The sequence below is a fragment of the Podarcis cretensis genome (assembly GCF_951804945.1).
Source record: "Podarcis cretensis genome assembly, chromosome: 10".
In the NCBI taxonomy this organism is placed as follows: domain Eukaryota; kingdom Metazoa; phylum Chordata; class Lepidosauria; order Squamata; family Lacertidae; genus Podarcis; species Podarcis cretensis.
Genome location: NC_137179.1, coordinates 59,325,215 through 59,344,753, shown reverse-complemented (window position 1 = coordinate 59,344,753; position 19,539 = coordinate 59,325,215). Strand labels below are relative to the sequence as shown.

General features: G+C 45.2%; 1 long non-coding RNA gene across 2 annotated transcripts; it reads right to left on the bottom strand.

Annotated features, from left to right (window-relative positions):
• Positions 1-347: 347 nt before the first annotated feature.
• LOC307226034 lies at positions 348-14,998 on the bottom strand. 2 transcript variants are annotated; one of them, XR_013843276.1, is made up of 3 exons: positions 14,828-14,998; positions 13,824-14,006; positions 348-707 (listed from the first exon to the last, which is right to left on the bottom strand). It is a non-coding gene; the product is annotated as an uncharacterized lncRNA (long non-coding RNA). The 2 variants fall into 2 exon arrangements; XR_013843277.1 differs by lacking the exon at positions 348-707 and adding an exon at positions 3,745-3,854.
• Positions 14,999-19,539: the final 4,541 nt, after the last annotated feature.

Below are 19,539 nucleotides of genomic sequence, written 5' to 3'. Positions count from 1 at the left end.
AGAAAAATGCTTATGAAGCCAGAATGGTTCTCTGAATGCACACCTGTATCTGCTTCCGTGTACAACGTCAGTGCCATGTTTAAATAACCACACAGTAAAGGACATTTGATTACAACTACAAATATTATGAACGGCAGCCAGCCTAAATGCAGAGCATTTTCCTTTTGATGGGCTTTCGGGCACCAACACATTACCGAAAGCTTAAAGAGCATATTTGTCCTTTTAATACCTGCACATAATTTCACCTAGTGGGCAGCTGGCTTTAATGGGATTTAGACATTTTCATCAGGAAGAGAATTTAGCATCCAGGCCTAAATTCCACAAATAATCCACCTGACGTACAGAATGGAACATAAAAGAAGAATCTGAATGCCAAATCACAGTTCCAGAAATGAGAAAAAACCTGTTGCTATATATTGCCAAGTGATGCTTGCAAGATGGAAGCAGAAGCTGCCTTAGCATCATTTCTCTAGGTGTTTGCCTTGCGTGGAAATTGTAAAATACCGATCCATTGCGAGAGAGATTTCTTTATTTACTTGCGAAGACACAGTGGCAGAGCTGTCGAGCATGCGTGATCATTCTGTAAGTCCAATCACATCTTGCCACAGGGAATGCTTTTCAAAAAGATTCTCTCAGTTCTCAGTTTACAGAGCTTCTGGTCTTGACACCTTCACACCTGTAACTCCGAAGCAGCAGGGGAAATTGGTCTAAAGGAAAATATGTATATAACTTCCAGGTTTGTGCTAGATACGGAAATGTCTCAAAAGCTGTATGTGGCGTTTCCCACATAGTCTGCACATCTAGCATACAGCCAAAAAAGAATTTTCCCCTTCTACAGAATCCCAGGAATGGTCGTTTGTTAAAGGTGCTGGGAATTATAGCTCTGTGAGAAGAAATTGACAGTTCCCAGGGTTCAGGGGGTGCTTAAAGGTGCTTTAAATGTAAATGTATTGGGAGCAGCTGCCAAGACCACGTAACACTGGTCTTGAAAGACCTACCTTGGCTCCCAGTATGTTTCTGAGCACAAGTGTTGGTGCTGACCTTTAAAGCCCTAAATGGCCTCTGCCCACTATACCTGAAGGAGCATCTCCACCCCCATCTTTCAGCCCGGACACTGAGGTCCAGCTCCGAGGGCCTTCTGGTGGTTCCCTCACTGTGAGAAGCGAATCTACAGGGAACCAGGCAGAGGGCCTTCTCAGTAGTGGCACCCGCCCTGTGGAACACCCTCCCATCAGATGTCAAAGAAATAAATATCTGACGTTTAGACGACATCTGGAAGCAGCCCTGTTTAGGGAAGTTTTTAATGACTGATGTTTTAATGTATTTTTAATCTTTTGTTGGAAGCCGCCCAGAGTAGCTGGGGAAACCCAGCCAGATGGACAGGGTATTAACAACAACAACAACAACAACAACAGTCCAACAAGTTGTTGTTGTTATGTGTACACAGTCATAGTTTGCTCCTGAGTGCAAACTTTTCCTTCAGCAAATTGCCAGTGCGGGCTGTGGTGGGGAGAAGGAAAGGAAACAGAAATCTGAATTGGGACCCTGGCATAGGATGGGGGCGGGCTTTAACTCTTTGCCTTTCCTGTAGTTGCGATCCAGACTGGGCCCTGGGCCTGCAGTTTCCAAATGAGGGGGGAAATTGCCATCAGCTCTAATGGCAAATTTCTTCTAATTCAAATGGCAGAGGAAGCAGGGAGGGCAATTTTGGTGAGGATGTTCATAGCTCAGTGACTTAACAAATGGATTCCTTGCAGGACCACAGTGATCACTCATTGCGGCCTTAGTAGCTTCATTGGGAAGTACAATACAATGGCTCCTTGTGACATTTCTAGATGTGTCCCATAACAATATGTAATAGAAAGTATCATGTCACTACAACAAAACAAGAAAGACAACAGTTCATTCTGCATACATCAACATTTGTTGTTGTTTAGTCGTGTCCGACTCTTTGTGACCCCATGGACCAGAGCACGCCAGGCACTCCTGTCTTCCACACATCAACATTTTTATTGTTTAGTCGTGTCCGACTCTTCGTGACCCCGTGGACCAGAGCACGCCAGGCACTTCTGTCTTCCACTGCCTCCTGCAGTTTGGTCAAACTCATGCTGGTAGCTTCGAGAACACTATCCAGCCATCTCGTCCTCTGTCGCCCTCTTCTCCTTGTGCCCTCCATCTTTCCCAGCATCAGGGTCTTTTCCAGGGAGTCTTCTCTTCTCATGAGGTGGCCAAAGTATTGGAGCCTCAGCTTCAGGATCTGTCCTTCCAGTGAGCACTCAGGGCTGATTTCCTTAAGAATGGATAGCTTTGATCTTCTTGCAGTCCATGGGACTCTCAAGAGTCTCCTCCAGCACCATAATTCAGAAGCATCAATTCTTCGGCTATCAGCCTTCTTTATGGTCCAGCTCTCACTTCCATACATCACTACTGGACATCAACATTTCAGTGAGCTCAAAGCTCACCAGTAGGTCAGGTAAACATAACTATAATAACTTCACATCCAAAAGTAGCCCCAAAGCTCTTTTGGCCTGGAACTGATTGGTGTAAAAGTAATCTCTGCATATAAGCTTCCAAACCCACACAGCCGTGTTGGACTATAAAGGAGCACATTAATATATTTCATATTGGCTGGGATCCAAAGAGCTACTCTAGATTCACATGAGGGGTCCTCCAGCCATGTAGAATTGTTTTAATAGCCCACCACTGTGCCACACTGCAAACTTGTTTTTGATATTCTCAGTTTCAAAAGCAGCTTGCCAAGGATACTGTTCAGGAAAAGCAAGAAGTAAAGCTCCTTTTTGGGCTCGCACAACTAGTTTCATGGTTTTTGGTTCCTGGCAACAGACTCCAGTGAGCCTGGACTGAAAGTGCTCATTCAAATCCTCAGAGAAATGCCAAAAAACTTCTAATCAGAGATTTCCTGTGCTTTGTAAGATGCAATCAATTAGACAGCCTTGGAAGTGAACAGTCACTTCACCTTGAGTATCAACACACACACAAGTAACTGAAAATTGAGGGATGGCATAATATTTACATAAGCAATCATCTGAAATGTAAATGAAAGGTAAGAACTTCTATCAAAAAATGGCTGCTTGAAAACGAATCATTCCTTTCATATGCTACCCCAATATATGTTGGCACTCAAACTCTGCTGAGAATGTTAAAAGTCCATCAAATTCCTCAGTTGTCTCGCTGAAAAATTCATTTCCAAGGCAGTGGAAGAAACAACAAGGGAGGTCATCTCTCTTAGACCTGGGCCTCACCAACAGGGAGGAGCTTATTGATGAAATGAAAGTACAGAGGTACCTTGGTCTAAGAACAGCTTAGTTTATGAACAACTTGGATTAAGAACGCTGCAAACCCAGAAGTAGGTGTTTCAGTTTGCGACCTTTGCCATGGAATAAGAACATGTTCCTCTTCCTGTTGAATGTGTTCCATTTGTAAATTGATTCTCCCGCTGCTATGGGAAAGCATGCCTTGGTTTAAGAACGCTTTGGTTTAAGAATGGACTTCCAGAATGGATTAAGTTTGTAAACCAAGGTACCACTATACAAGGAACCTTTGGAGGAAGTGATCATGTCCTCTTGGGTTTCATTATACAGAGTTAAGGGATAGCTGAGTGTAGTTGGACATGCACTTTGGCAAATCTCAGAATGAACTCAAGCTTGCAAGAGAGGTTGAAAATAATAAGAAAAGTTTCTTCAGCTATGTTGAAAGCAAGAGGAAGATCGAGCGAGTAGTAGGTCCCTTGCATGGAGAAGATGGAGAAATGCTATTGGGTGACAGAGGAAAGGCAGAACTGCTCAATGCCTACTTTGCCTCTGTCTTCACCCCAAAGGAAAGCAGTGCTCAACCTGTTGATAACAGAAATGAATGATGCAATGAGGGTGCTAAAACCAAAGCTAGAAAAGGGATGGTAAGGGGACACATAGCTACTTTAAATGAATTCAAATCTCCAGGGCCTGATGAGCTGCACCCAAACCCAGAAAGATGGGCAGGGTATAAATAATAAGGTACCCCTGCCCGTACAGACCAGTCGTGTCCGACTCTAGGGTTGCGTGCTCATCTTGCTCTAGAAGCCGGGGGCCAGCGCTGTCCGGAGACACTTCCAGGTCACGTGGCCAGCGTGACGAAACTGCTTTGGTGAGCCAGCACAAGCGCAGCACACGGAAACGCCGTTTACCTTCCCGCTATAAAGCGGTACCTATTTATCTACTTGCACTTAGGGGTGCTTTCGAACTGCTAGGTGGGCAGGAGCTGGGACCAAACAACGGGAGCTCACCCCGCCGTGGGGATTCGAACCGCTGACCATGCCATTGGCAAGCCCTAGGCACTGAGGTTTTACCCACAGCGCCACCTGCGTCCCTATAAATAATAACATTATTATTAAAATTATTGTTATTAAAATTATTGTTATTAAAATAGATCTGGTGCAGGCCTTCAAACTAGCAGAAACTACTGTCAAACAAATAATTTACTTTTACTTGTGTTAATTATCCACTTGTCAAATAAAGTTCCCTCCATCTTTCAAAATAATGAAGTACCGGTATTTAAGTAGAAGTACATAAAAAGGCTTTTAGGAAGTGTAGGAGCCAAGTTATGGGATAATTCCTTCAAATCAAAATGTAAGTAAGGTAAGCTTTCACATTCCACAGATGACTATCAACAGAATGTTGGCCTAATTTAAAGCTTTGATGTTCAGTAGCAAAATTAAAGAGACTCCTATTTATGCTATCCAACAAGTGACAGTTTGGACTAAAGGAGCTTTTGTCTCGGAACCTCTGTCTATAATCTTTGTGCAGAAGAGGGCGACCATGGTGATCAAGGGTCTGGAAACCAAGCCTTATGAGGAATGGTTGGAGGACTTGGGTATGTTTAGCCTGGTAAAGAGGAGATATGATAGCCATCTTCAAATATCTGGAGGGTTGTCACACGGAAGATGGAGCAAGCTTGTTTTCTCCTATACTAGAGCCTAGGACTCAAACCAAATGATTCAAGTTACGAAAAACGAGATTCTGACTAAACATCAGGAATAACCTGTGGACAGTAAGAACTGTTCGACATTGGAACAGAAAAGAGGTGATGGACTCTCCTTCCTTAGAGGTTTTTAAGCAGAGGTTGGCTGGCCATCTGTTGTGTATAATCTTCTTGAGATTCCTGCATTGTAGGGGGTGGACTAAATGCTCCTCAAGGTCCCTCCCAAGTCTACAATCCTGTGATTTTATGATTCTGTGCTACTAACATATGTGCTTTTCCCTGCCCATGCCCCTCTGCAAATGGTCTACTTTCATTTTTGTGGTTGTTGGCAAGCGATTCCACTTTCAGCAGAAATCAGCGGCCACAACCCAGCATACATGGACAATCTGGGAGCAACAAACAGAGGGAAGCAATTTCGATAAGAAAATATAGGTCATGTTCATGTTGTCTGGTGGTTGTTAGGGGCAACTGAAATGAAGATGAAGACAATCACGTTGATAGGTGACTTCTTAATATATATAAAATGCTTTTTCTTCGCCGGCCCCATTGTTGAAGCCAATGTAAATAGGTTTTTTATTTCAGGGCAATTTCATTTTCCTGCTACATCTGAGTGCCAGTCTAAATTGTCTTCAAAACCCTCTTTAAAGCTCAATTGGCTTCTCTATTGAGCATATTGAATGTTGTGGGAAAACATCAGAAATGTGTTAGTGCTAAAAGTGTTTTTAAGCTAGAAATATGTCTCTCTCACTCACTCGCGCTCTCTCTGCTTTTCCCTGAGCACCAAATGTTATATGGAAGCAAATGCTATTTATTATCTACATACAAATAACTCCGATATCATTCTACAATTTAAAGCCTTTACCGGCTGAGGAAAAAAGTGTTATGGCCTTGTGGAACAGATTCATGCTCAGTTTTTGCTGTTGTAAAATTGTATTTATGTACAGTGCCTGACATGGCGTTGTTTTTCTGCGAGGGCTGCAGTAAGTCACTGAGTTTTATGAGAAATGCACTATAGCAATGTTTTGATTTTGTTTATATATTTATTTACTTCCTTCTGCATTTTGGTTAAAAAAGAAAAATGCCAGTCTGCGGAGCGAGCCAAAATATTTCCCCCTGTTGTGGTAAAATCAGTGAGGCTGGTACACAGAAAAGGGGGAGAAAAATCTTCCTTGCTAACCGTACTGACTTTTGCTCTCTATGTCAGTCCACTCATGATAATAAACATGTTTGTTTCCGAGACAGTTCTGTTACAGAACAGAGAGGACAAAATGGCATGCTTCATAGTAATTTTACCACGTCAAATTGTCTGTCAGCCCTGTGACTGTAAGATGATGAATGGGACCACGATGGGAAATGATCGCTTAGGTTTTGGAGCAAATTGGACTGCATGAGGTGGTAGACAGACAACACAATCTCACGGATGTGCTGAGTTCAGCAGAGCTTACTTTCATGGTGTAACAGAGTAATCCTACAAGGCTGGAGTAGGGAGCAGTTGTGATGGGCAAATTGCCCAATCCAAAGCCCTGTAGGGCTTGGGCTCTTAGGCCGGCCCATGCAGAGCTTGGCTGAGGCCTGGGGCAAGAGTCTTGTTGGAATAAAATTATAAACTCAATCTGAAAAGCAGCCAGTCCCTGGAGACGCATGCCTGGCCGGCTCAGCCCTCCAAAGCCCATGGCAAGTGTACTTGGCTGCTCCCCAGCTCTGCTGGTACGAACATAGTATAGCACAGGGACACGGGTGGCGCTGTGGTCTAAACCACTGAGCCTCTTGGGCTTGCCGATTGGAAGGTTGGCGGTTCGAATCCCTGTGACGGGGTGAGCTCCCGTTCCTCTGTCCCAGCTCCTGCCAAACTAGCAATTTGAAAGCACGCCAGTGCAAGTAGATAAATAGGTACTGCTGTGGCAGGAAGATAAACAGTGTTTCTGTGCGTTCTGATTTCTGTCACAGTGTCCCATTGCACCAGAAGCGCTTTAGTCACGCTGGCCACATGACCCGGAAAGCTGTCTGTGGACAAACACCAACTCCCTCGGCCTGAAAGCGAGATGAGCGCTACAACCCCATAGTTGCCTTTGACTGGACTTAACCATCCTGGGGTCCTTTAACTTTACCTTTAGTGTAGCACAGCATAGGCTGTATCTATCCCTACACCCAACATTATCAGTGAAGAGGAAAAATAAGCACACCCATCTCAGGCTCAGTGTACTTTCCACCCTGTCATTTCTCTGTTGAAAATAGGGGTGCCCCTTTCCATTATTATTATTATTATTATTATTATTATTATTATTATATCCCACCCACCTGACTGGGTTGCCCCAGCCACTCTGGATGGCTTCCAACATATAGAAAAACATAATTAAGCACTAAACATTAAAAAGCTTACTAGCAGAGAGGAATGGCAAACCAAGCTGTTGGCCTATGCTGAAATGGCAAAACTGACCAGAAAGCTCAGGGACCAAGAAGACAAGAAATTCTAGAAAGTATTGGGAAAGTTTATAATTTATGAAGGAGACCACTGTAAGCAGTTGAAAATATTAGCAGGCTATTAATCTCACTTGTCAATGTAACAAATACTAAGGACAATATGGAGAGATATAAAATATAGATTACAAAATAATATGCAGTTGAAAATGTTGACAATAAGAGCCATGGAAGGGGGTGGGGGGAAGTCTTGAGATTCAGAGTAATCTCTTTATATGCATGTATATTCGGTATGGTTATAAATTTATATTTGTAAAATCAAATTAAAATGCTTTTTTAGAAAAGCTTCCCTACAGAGGGCTGCCTTCAGATGTCTTCTAAAGGTTGTGAAGTTACTTATCTCCTTGGCTCACAGGTTGCATAACTCCATGCACTCCAACATTTCTCAGATGAAAATAGGAATGTCCTAAGGGACGCGGGTGGCACTGTGGGTTAAACCACAGAGCCCAGGACTTCCCGATCAGAAGGTCAGCGGTTCGAATCCCTGTGTCAAGGTGAGCTCCCGTTGCTCGGTTCCTGCTCCTGCCAACCTAGCAATTCGAAAGCACGACAAAGTGCAAGTAGAGAAATAGATACCGGGACTTCCGGGTTGGCGCCATCGCCGAATGGCGGACTCCCTCCGAGCTCCGGAGGGAGCCTGCTCGGCAGGGGCTGGGTTCTACCGCGCCGGCGACGCGGGGACCCTTAAAAACCATGGGCGCTGAAACCCATGGGCATGGTGACTCGGCGGGCACCGTTTGCGCCCCCCGACCCATGAAGGAGCCTTTTTAAAGGCTGCGGAGCAGGTGACGGGGGGGTGGTGGTGCTGTGAGTCCTCCGCTTCCCCTGCCGAGCGAAGCCGCATGCCATTCGACGGAGAGCGCTGACTTCTTCCATTGAAAATTTGGACTTTAAAAGAATAACCCGTGAGTAATTGGAACTTGGATTAAAAAAGGGGAAAAATTCTTTTTAAATTCGGAGCGAGCGGAGGAGGTGCAAAAAGGAAGTCAGCCTCCCCCCTGTTGTAGAGGAGCTAAAACAAAGGATTTGACAACTAAGATCGAGCGCAACCTTTTTTTTTGATAAAGTTATTAACTTTGCGATGGAAAATTATAAGACTGGGCTAAAATGCAACCCCCCCCCCCCGGAAACCCCGGGAGCGATCCGTAAGAGCGCCGGGAGAGGAGAAATAGAGGTTTTGACAGCTGTCAAAGGAGCTGTCAAAGCGGAAGAACAAAAAGAGAACTTTGTTACGAGGACTTTGCTGGTCACATTTGTTACAAATTGGATATAAATTGTTTAAAACAAGGAATAATAAGTTACTTTGACTGTTGGGTCTGATCGGGAAGGAAACTGAGTTACTATAATCCCTCTAGAGGAGCTGTGGGACACTACAAGTATTGTTGGCATTGAATTTGAATAGGACTTTTTATCGCCTGGGAAACTGCAGAAATGGAACACTATTTTGTCTACAGAGTTCTACACACTAAAGGAGACAATAGATTTATCTATTGAAGAATGGAAGGGACTTGACGTAATGTTTTGTTCCTGAATAACAAAGCCTCTGCAGAGGAATTAGAAACTTTTTGGAATTAGAACATTTCTGCAGGAGAGCAGGGGAAAAAAAAAAGAGGAGGAGAGAGAACAATAAGAACAATAAGAATAACAAGAACTGGATAAAGTTGGAAGATAGACTCCTTCCAAGATCGGACATGTGAAATCAAAGATGACCAAAAGACGGCAAAGACTAATAAAAAGACGGCAAAGCGGATTGGTGAAGGACTGTGGTTTAGATGTGGGAGCTCCAGGATGACAGTAGACAGTGACGGACATTGGGAACGCAACCGGGAAGGGGGGGAGGGAAATTTGGAATCCAAAGGGTGTTAAATTACATTTTATTCTTTTTTATTTTTCTGTTTATCTTAATCTGTATTGCATATTAAAGAGGGGAACTCACGGAAGGGAACAGGTCGATTTTAGGGGATGGGAAAATATTTTTTAAATTGGGCCAATGATAATAATTTTAAAATTTGGGGTAAGAATTTGTTGAATCTATTTGAAAGAACTGGAATACAAGAGGGGGAGGGGAGGGGAAGTCCTGGAAAGAAGCCAATGAAAATAAGGTTTTAAATTTGGATGTTTTTCTTTTTTTGTTATATTTGAAAATCTTTAATAAATATTATTTAAAAAAAAGAAGAAGAGAGAAATAGATACCGCTCCGGTGGGAAGGTAAACGACGTTTCCGTGCACTGCTCTGGTTCGCCAGAAGCGGCTTAGTCATGCTGGCCACATGACCCGGAAGCTGTATGCTGTTTCCCTTAGCCAATAAAGTGAGATAAGTGCCGCAATCCCAGAGTCGGTCACGAATGGACCTACCTTTTAAGGAAAAGTGGGAACTTCCAGGATCAAATCGGAAACCGGGACAGCTTCTGTAAATCCAGGACTGCCCCTGGAAAGTAGGGGCACTGGGAGGGTCTGTCCTGTTCACATGAAATGCTTGAGCTTTAAGGTGTATTTTCTCTTGTTCATGGGGAATGGGATGGAGAGCTTTGGGGGTTTTCATGGGGGGGGGGGTTGGGAGTAGGATGGGTTTGGATCCCAGAAATCTGAAACCTCCCCTGATCCACCCAGGAATGCCTTACCCACAACAGTGGGCCTTCCTGCAGTAACCAGAAGGCTTCTGAAACCATGGAAGTCTCTGGGGACGTTATGTTCCCTGAGGGACTGTAGGATTGTGCTGGAAATGTGCACACAATTGCAGCCTCAAGCAGTAAAATGTCGAGCCTTATCAGCTCAGTCTACAGCTCGGTGCGCTACACAGCATTAGAATGCCTAAACAGGAATTCTGAGAGCAAATTTGTGTTTTCTGTTGAAAGGCAGAGACCTGCACACATTGACTTACTGCCTCCTTTCCCTTGGGGTAAGCATTTGAATGAAATCCACCACTGCCCCCCCCAAAAAAAGATAAGAAATTGCTAAAGCTACAATAGAGGAGAAAGCCTATCCAAACTAGCATTTTGTCTTGACAATTTTTAGGTGAGATCCCACTCAATTTGTTCCGCTTCTCTTCCCCGAAATGAAAACGAAGTTAAAAGTTTTCCTGTGAGGAATTTATTCCATCAGAAGTGGCGGTGTGAATTGTCCGTGTGTTTCCATTGTCTCAAACTATATAAATCTGATTTACTTTCAAACCTCCCTCTCTACACCGTTCCACTTTAAAACCAGACATAAAATAACTGGAGCCAGCTGGGATTACAGTGGCATAAAGCAGGTGCTGTCTTCCGCCACAAACCTTCCTTTCTCTTTCTTTTTTTATTCCTTCTCTATTAAGAGTCTGCACTAAACGAATATTTATCTGGCTGAGGCTGGGTGAATATTGATGGTTCGTATGCAGCAGGAAGCCCAGAATACACGTAGGAATGATTGAAAAGACACTTTCCAGAAAGGTTGAGCGAACATAAGAATCTAGCTTTGCAGGAGGGACTGGCGCTGCATTTTCACTTACACTCTCAGCTGCAGAGGTCAGTCAAAAAGACAAGAGGTGGTAAGGGCAACCCCACTGGAGAAGGAAAGCAACTTAACTGTTTGGAGGATAACGGGTGTGGCACTAGAAAGGGTTCTAAGCAGGGAGGAAGTAAGGATGAGGAAGAAGTAGCAGAAAAATTAAAGACTAGAGAGCTAGGCTATGGCACACTGGCTAAGAACACAGTGTGGAGACCGGGTCAAATATATGTTGGAAATGTAAAGAAAAAGAAAGTACTATGTATCATATGTAGTGGGAATGTAGAGAAGTTAAAAAAAATTGGGAAATGATATACAATGAATTGAAAAAAATGTTTCAAATGACATTTGTAAAGAAACCAGAAGCATTTTTGTTAGGGATTTTAGGACAAGACCCGCCAAGAAAAATAAAGAATCTATTTATATATGCTACAACAGCGGCAACCCAAACAGCATCTTAAAAAGCAGAGACATCACCTTGCCAACAAAAGTCCATATACGGTAGTTAAAGCTATGGTTTTCCCAGTAGTGATGTAAGGAAGTGAGAGCTGGACCATAAAGAAGGCTGATAGCCGAAGAATTTATGCTTCTGAATTATGGTGCTGGAGGAGACTCTTGGGAGTTCCATGGACTGCAAGAAGATCAAACCTCTCCATTCTTAAGGAAATCAGCATTGAGTGCTCACTGGAAGGACAGATCGTGAAGCTGAGGCTTCAATACTTTGACCACCTCATGAGAAGAGAAGACTCCCTGGAAAAGACCCTGATGCTGGGAAAGATTGAGGGTGCAAGGAGAACGGGATGACAGAGGACGAGATGGTTGGACAGTGTTCTCGAAGCTGCCAACATGAGCTTGACCAAACTGCGGGAGGCAGTGGAAGACAGGAGTGCCTGGCGTGCTCTGGTCCATGGGGTCACGAAGAGTCGGACACGACTAAACAACTAAACAACAACAACAACAGCGGCAAGAGTCTTGTTAGCACAAGGATGGAAGAAGGAGGAAATCCCAACGAAAGAACAATGCCAAGAAAAACTGATAAGTTATGCAGAGTTGGCAAAGTTGACACATAAACTACATGAGAAGGACAATCGTGACTTCAAGGAAGATTGGGAACTTTTTACAAACTACTTAAAAAACCCACAAAATGACTTGGACTCCTTGGGAGGTGTCAGGGGTTCAGGAGCAGAGACACAGGGGAGAGAGGAAAGGGAGAGCGAAGGGGAAGAATCTGAGGGCAGCGTAGGGGAGTATGACAGTGGCCCGAGAGATTCTATGAGCTTCTCCAGCGATTCAGAAGATTCCCAGAGGGGGGCGCCAATGGCCAGGGCAAGGGGGGTCCCAGGGGGGACACACCAGAAGCAAGTGGCAAGCGGGGACTCCCAAAGCAGCAGCGGGAGATCAGGACCAGTTCCCCCACCAGAGCGGAGTGGGGGGGAAGAGTCCCATGAATCAGGGCCAGCGTCTCCTCCAGTAGGGAGAGAAGATGAGTCAGAGCTGGCCACGCCTCCATCGCAGAGTGAGGGAACGGAGGGGAAGTCAGGTCCAGCTAGCCCCCCCGAGGGGGGAAGCAGTGACAGGAGCAGTGTAACGGTCAGGAGAAAGGTTGCTGGCTGGGCGCGCGCGCCAAGTTCAAATGTACAGGCGCGCGGGACAGCAGGAAGCACGGATTGGGAGCCAGGTCCTAAAGCACGCCGGAGGCAGGGGGAAGAATCCGGGGACTCAGCATCAGAAGAGTCCAGAAAGGGCAAGACCCCAGCGGACAGGCGGACCCAGAGGAGGAAAGAGCAGAGGAAGAGGTGGAGCAAAGCTAGAGTCTTAAACTGGTGTCTGGGGGGTGGAGATTCAGACGGAGCTTCAGCGGTCTAGAGTTGAGACGTAGAGCTGCGCGCCGCGGCTTTGAAATCGAAACTGAACTTGAATAAAGACTTTTGTATGTAATAAGAACCGGCGTTGGTCCTTTGTGAGCTGGGACCTAGGGCAGCCCTGACAGTAGGTTTTGAATAAACATCCACAAATTTATTAATAAAATACATGACAGATAAGGTAATGATGTGTACAATTTTTAACATGCAGAGAATAATATGTGCAAATAAATCAGAGAGGGGAGCTGAGGGAAGTCTTTGGTGGGAGAGGAGAGGGAGGGACGGGGGGAATAAAAAGGGGGGTAGGGATTTAAGATGGGGCATTAGCTGAAGGTGGAAGGCCTTTGGCTAGAAAAAGGCTGATAAGCATGTAACCAGTATGTCTGTATGTATGCAATAGGTTAAAGAGAATGGCTGTTGTAATGGTTGTAAGGGGTTACTTGTGCGTAAGTTGCCTTCCGTTTTGGTTAGATTGCCTGGCCAACCATGCTTTGGCTGACTGCTCACACTCCGTGGCCGGTCAGTCACTTGCAGAATCCGTCAGTGGGCGTTTCTTGAACCTCTTCCAGCATAAGAGCTGTTTGACGCCAAGTCTCCTCCTACTTTCCCTGCACGGAACTCGTCTGTGCAAGTAAGGGGAAGGCAGAGGCGTGTCAGCACTCTCTCCGCTAGTCTCTGGTGAAGGGTCTTGGAGCCCTGTCTCCAAATCCTCCATCTCCTTCTCTTCTCTACTGGTGTTACGCTGAATTCCTTCCCCCCTGCTGGTCCCCTCTCCTGCATCGTTTTGGAGCCTTGCCTCCACCTCTCGCTCTGATGTCGGTTCCCTGACATCCGTATATACTGACGGATGAAGAGAAAGGATTCAGAGTAACAGAAAGGGTAAACCAGAAAATATACGGTAGATGATTTCCAGCTCAGATTAGTAGTGAGTGGACAAAAAGAACTAGCAGAAGCTACACACTACAACACACAAAACACAATGCATTCAACAACAACAGATTAATGAAATATTAAATATTCACATACCTTCTTTAGCAAACGGTTAGCCACCTGTTTGGATTCACAGCAAAGAAGACTGGTTTGTTTGTTTGTTTGTTTGTTTGTTTTTGTCCATCACACATGCAGACCCAAAATAGACCAACAGAAATGAGCACAGATTTCTCTACAGGAAATACTGGATGTTCATTATCTGTCCGTCAGCAACCAGATCTAGCAGGAATTGAAACACAGACCCATAGAAATGTAGTTAGGAATGCAATCCTATGCACCGTACTCAAAGGAAAGCGAGCATTAGGTGCAGATTCCCTTTTTACATCTTAAAAATAAGGGGCAGGGGAAGGTTGTCCTGTGTGGCTAATGTTGCTATAAGACGTCTGATGCACATTTACATGGGAGTCAGCCCCAATGAATGTAACGAGACTTATTTCTGAGTAAGCAGGCATAGGGTGGCATGGGCAGTGTTTTGACAAAAATGCTGTTAAAATCCACTTCTTGCCGTTTAATCAAGAGCAGCTGCTTATGGAAAGCATCTCCCTTCTGCTCTTTAAAATTCCCAAAAAGGAGCCTCAGCCTTTGGTTTTGAGCATGAGGAAATTTCAGCTGAGAGAGAGAGAGAGAGAGAGAGAGAGAGAGAGAGAGAGAGAGAAGGAATTGAGCAAGGGAACAGTGGTCCCATGGTGGTTATTCGTGGCCCCGCCTGGCCTGACCACCTCTCTCATCTCCTTAAGACACTGTTACAGCTGCCACATGGTACCTTTTTGGGGAATGTTGTGGGTGCCTGGAGAGGATATATTGATTAAATATTATCCTTCCTAACTCACGCTAGTGAGTGTATTCGTACAGCCGAGTACATTTCCCCCCTTTTACACAGCAGGAAGCTAGTTGCAGATTTGTTAAAATCTCTTTACTTAAGCAATCCAATCTGGCTTTGTTCAGATTGGGTTTGGTTCCTGGCAAGTCCCCTTTTATCCCTCCTAAAGAGAATAAAGACACAGGAAGCTTCTTTTAAAAGTAATAAGAAGTTTACTCACATTAAGTTCACAATTGGGTCCCTGAAGGCGTTCTTCAGTTTAGAGTTACAGAAGAGGGTTTGAGTTCATCCCATATGGGAATGAGCCTATGTCCTGGTGGCTGAGAGCCAGCAGACAGCAAAATACATCCGTATCAAGAGAGCATGGCATCTCGAGGAAGAAGAGTCAAGAGACAGGGAGATGGCTGTGTGACTGGCCCTTTTGTTGGGTCTGGAAGGTCCACGCCCACCTGCCTGGTCACATGCAAAGGAAGGATGCTTCAGACCAGGTGTAAGAGGAAGTTCAGCTGGCTGGACCAACATTCTCCTGCATGGCCACTCTAGGCAAACAGGAAATGATGTATTTGACTGCTTATGTTACATCCCACACTTTTTTGGACCTCTCCTTTCACGTTAAGGTGGTGACCTTCTTTGAGACTTACAAGGCTGTGCTCTCCATTGCACAACAGTTCAGCTGCTTGAGACACACTTGCACAGACCACACAGCTGATCTGCAGGAGATAAAGGCATCAGGACCCAAAATTCAGGGCTTGGGTTCTCCCAGGCCCAACTCTAACGATGACTCTACTAGAAGCTTGGCAGGCATAGCCGGTGCTTGCTGGCCACTGAGCTATTTTCCCTCCCCCCTTTCCATTGTTAGTAATTATGGCCCTATCCTGCCAACATCCTCTGGCAGGTAGTAGGTAGGGTTATCGAGTCCCATCAAATGAAAATTTCTGCCAGGAGTGGTTTTTCCCATCGCTTAAGCAGCTGTGATTTGGGGAACTGGGGAAATCCTGTTTCTGTGCCACAGTAGCAATCAAAGAAACAGGCCACACATTCAAACATCGCCTCCGATCCCTTAGTGACAGGCAGAGCCCGTGGGCTTGCAAGGACCAAGCAACCCTATGTCTGTGCTTCAGAATTTATTGTGTTGCTCAGTCATTCTTTATATTTTCCCTTCATAGCTCTTATCACGCTTGCTGCCCAACCAGCCAGCAGAGCAGCTGTAATTGTGGGAAAGAGGTGGGAAATGTCATCTCCTAAATCAAAAATCCTATGACAATTGAGTAATGGACGAGTTGTTCCTCCGAGGCAGTTAATTCCTGGGAAATAATGTAGTAGAAATTCTGTGGTTGTACGACAGCTTTCATGCTCTCCCGAGGCACTTCTGAAAGGGCCTCTCTCTGTGAACACGCCTGATCAACAACCATGTTTAGTGAGAAGATGTGTGGTATTACAGCACTGAGTGGAGCAAGAAGACATTATCTCTCTTACTTATGCCAATATGTGTTATGATACTCCAACTGAGAACTATACTAGAAGTGATGTTAATTGTGTGCAAGCAATTAACACACACATTTTTGAAGGCTAAATAGCTGCCATGAAGGGGCAGGCAGGGCTCCAAGCATGACCAGGAGCATAGGGGGAGGGAAGGCAACCCTTTTCTGATGCTGATGAAAACCTCCTGACACCACAAAGCTGTTCTTAGACCTGGGAGAAAGGCTTTCAATGGTTCTATTGAGAGCTTCCACCCTGGAGGTAAATTTTGGGGTGAATTTCATGTCCTGATCCCCTGGACTACCTGGCAGACAGACAGTGTGCTGAGGTGAAATTCAGAGGCCAATCCACACAAAGTCCAAAGATCAAGAAACACAGTCTGTCTGGGGTCTGTCCAAGTAAGCCAAGATAGAAGTTCAGCAGTCAGGATACAGTCCGGAGTCAATCCCGAAATAGAAACCCAAGAAGGAGAATCCCTGGTGACGTCTGTCAATGTGGGCAGTTGAGCAGACCCAGCACCTCAGCTCTGTTGCCTTCTGATGCTATGCCTGCTGATTGCTGCATCTGGCCTGGTTGGGCAGGTGACCCTCACCTGCTCTCAGCTTGCCGTAGCTGAGGAATCACATGTCTCCTTCCCCACCTGGCCAGCTAGTGAACTAGGCTGCAGGTCCTAGCCTGCCTCTGCTTCCTGGAGTGCCCCACCCACTGTTCCCTATGTCTTAGGACCCGCCATGTTCATGGGGATGGGGGCCTCTCTGGTTCTGGCAAAGGATGCTGCTGTTCGGCTTCTTGTGCACTGGCCCCTAGTCCCTCACCATCCTCTTTCTTCCTGTGAGTACTATCTACACTGGATGCGGGTGGCGCTGTGGTCTAAACGACTGTGCCTCTTGGGCTTGCTGATTGGAAGGTCAGGGTTCAGATCCCCATGATGGAGTGAGCTCCTGTTGCTCTGTCCCAGCTCCTGCCAACTTAGCAGTTCGAAAGCACACCAGTGCAAGTAGATAAATAGGTACCACTGTGTCCTGAATGTAAACAGCGTTTCTGTGTGCTCTGGTCTCCGTCATGGTCATCTGTTGTGCCAGAAGCAGTTTAGTCATGTTGGCCACATGACCCAGAAAGCTGCCTGTGGCTCCCTCGGCCTGAAAGTGAGATGAGTGCCGCAACCCCATAGTAGCCTTTGACAAGACTTATCTATCCAGGGGTCCTTTCCTTTACCTTTTTACTATCTACACCAACTCTCCTTTTCCATCCCCAGCTTGCTGCTGTGTGACCCACTCCCAGCTACACCCCTCAATGGGATCCTCTTCCTCCTCCCCAAAGTCCTGCCAGTTCAGGACATTTCATCAAGTGAATTTCATCAGGTGATGTGAGACCAGAAGAGAGCCAGTGTGGTGTAGTGGTTAAGAGCGGTGGACTCGTAATCTGGGGAACTGGGTTCGCGTCTCCGCTCCTCCACATGCAGCTGCTGGGTGACCTTGGGCCAGTCACACTTCTTTGAAGTCTCTCAGCCCCACTCACCCCACAGAGTGTTTGTTGTGGGGGAGGAAGGGAAAGGAGAATGTTAGCCGCTTTGAGACTCCCTAGGGTAGTGATAAAGCGGGATATCAAATCCAAACTCTTCTTTTAAGCCTCTCCATTCTGGTCCCAATCCTACTTGGCCATCCCACAATGCCTTTTGATTAATGCACATTAATTGCTCATATCAATTAATGGCTGTTTTGACGATATTTGACTCTAGTTTGACACTGAGAATCAAGGTAGTGTTTTGCCTGTGAAACCAAATCTCCCATCAGCCGTGAAATGCCTCTGAGCAAGTCAGATTCTCGTTCATCCTAGCCTATCTCACAAGGCTGTGGCAATCCTATGCAAATCACCTTCCGTTCCCTCCTGGAAGGACAGGATAGAAATGCGATTAATCAAATCGCACCAGCTTTCTGTTCAAGAAGAGAAAGCCACAGACATTTGAGCACAGCTCTTTTCTGAGAAGAAAATTCAAATATATTTTATTCCTGAATGTTTGCTCATTATGTTCTTTCTCCTCCCTTCCTTCAGGGCTCAACTATTTACATAACCTACCTGCTGCATCTTGTCTGTACAAGTATATTTTATTAGAAATGAGCATTTGATTTCAGTACGGTGAAGGTCAAGATCTCACTGAGAGTTCTCAAACTCCACAGTCTTAAGGAAGACCCCCCCCCAAAAAAAGTTTACCTTTCCTCATACAGTGGTACCTCAGGTTACAGACGCTTTGGGGTACAAACTCTGCTAACCAGAAAGTGGTTGCTCCAGGTTAAGAACTTTGCCCCAGGATAAGAATGGAAATCGCACGCCAGCAGCGCTGTGGCAGCAGGAGCCCCATTAGCGAAAGCATGCCTCAGGTTAAGAACCATTTCAGGTTAAGAACGGACCTCTGGAACGAATTAAATTCTTAATCTGAGGAACCACTGTATATATTTTTCTTACCTATATCTCCCTACCCACTTGTTTTTCAATACCCACCTGTGGAGCTTCTTGGGCTTCCTGACAAATACTTCATTTTAATTTAGCGGTACCTCAGAAATTCAGGGAGTGGTGGTTCAGTATAGAGCATTCTCTGTGGCAATCCCTAATCTGTGAAATTCCCTCTCCACAGAGGTACATCTGGCACCATTGCATAGCTTTCATCACACTCTGAATATGTTTACCTTGGCCTTTATGTGTGTGTGTGTGTGTGTGTGTGTGTGTGTTGCACCTTCCATGTTCTTTAATTGTATATAGTTCTAAAGTATTTTAATTTTGCATTTTTGAAGCTAGGGTTCCAGGTGGAGAAATCGAAGTTGGAAACAGAACTGTTAGAGCCTAAGACTAAGGTATTATCAAGAATGTATAACTTGCTGCTGAAATGGAATACACAAGACGAAATGGTTAAATCGGTTATGATAAAGTGGGCTCAGGATATTGGGCATAATATCATGTTTGAGGACTGGGAAAGGTTGTGGACCACTGGGCTGAACTTCACTGCATGTAATGCTCTGAAGGAAAATGTAATGAAAATGATATATAGATGGTACATGACCCCAGTTAAACTTGCCAAAATATACCATTTGTCTGATAATAAATGTTGGAAATGTAAAGAACATGAAGGAACATTCTTTCATCTCTGGTGGACTTGCCCTAGAGTGAAGGCCTTTTGGGAAATGATATATAATGAGTTGAAAAAGGTATTTAAGTATACCTTCACTAAGAAACCAGAGGCCTTCCTTCTGGGCATTGTCGGCCAGAAGGTGTTAAAGAAGGACCGAACATTTTTTATGTATGCAACAACGGCAGCAAGGATACTCATCGCCAAGAGCTGGAAAACTCAAGATCTACCCACACTGGAAGAGTGGCAGATGCAACTGATGGACTATATGCAACTGGCCGAGATGACTGGCAGAATCCGAGACCTGGGAGAAGAGAGGGTTGAAGAAGACT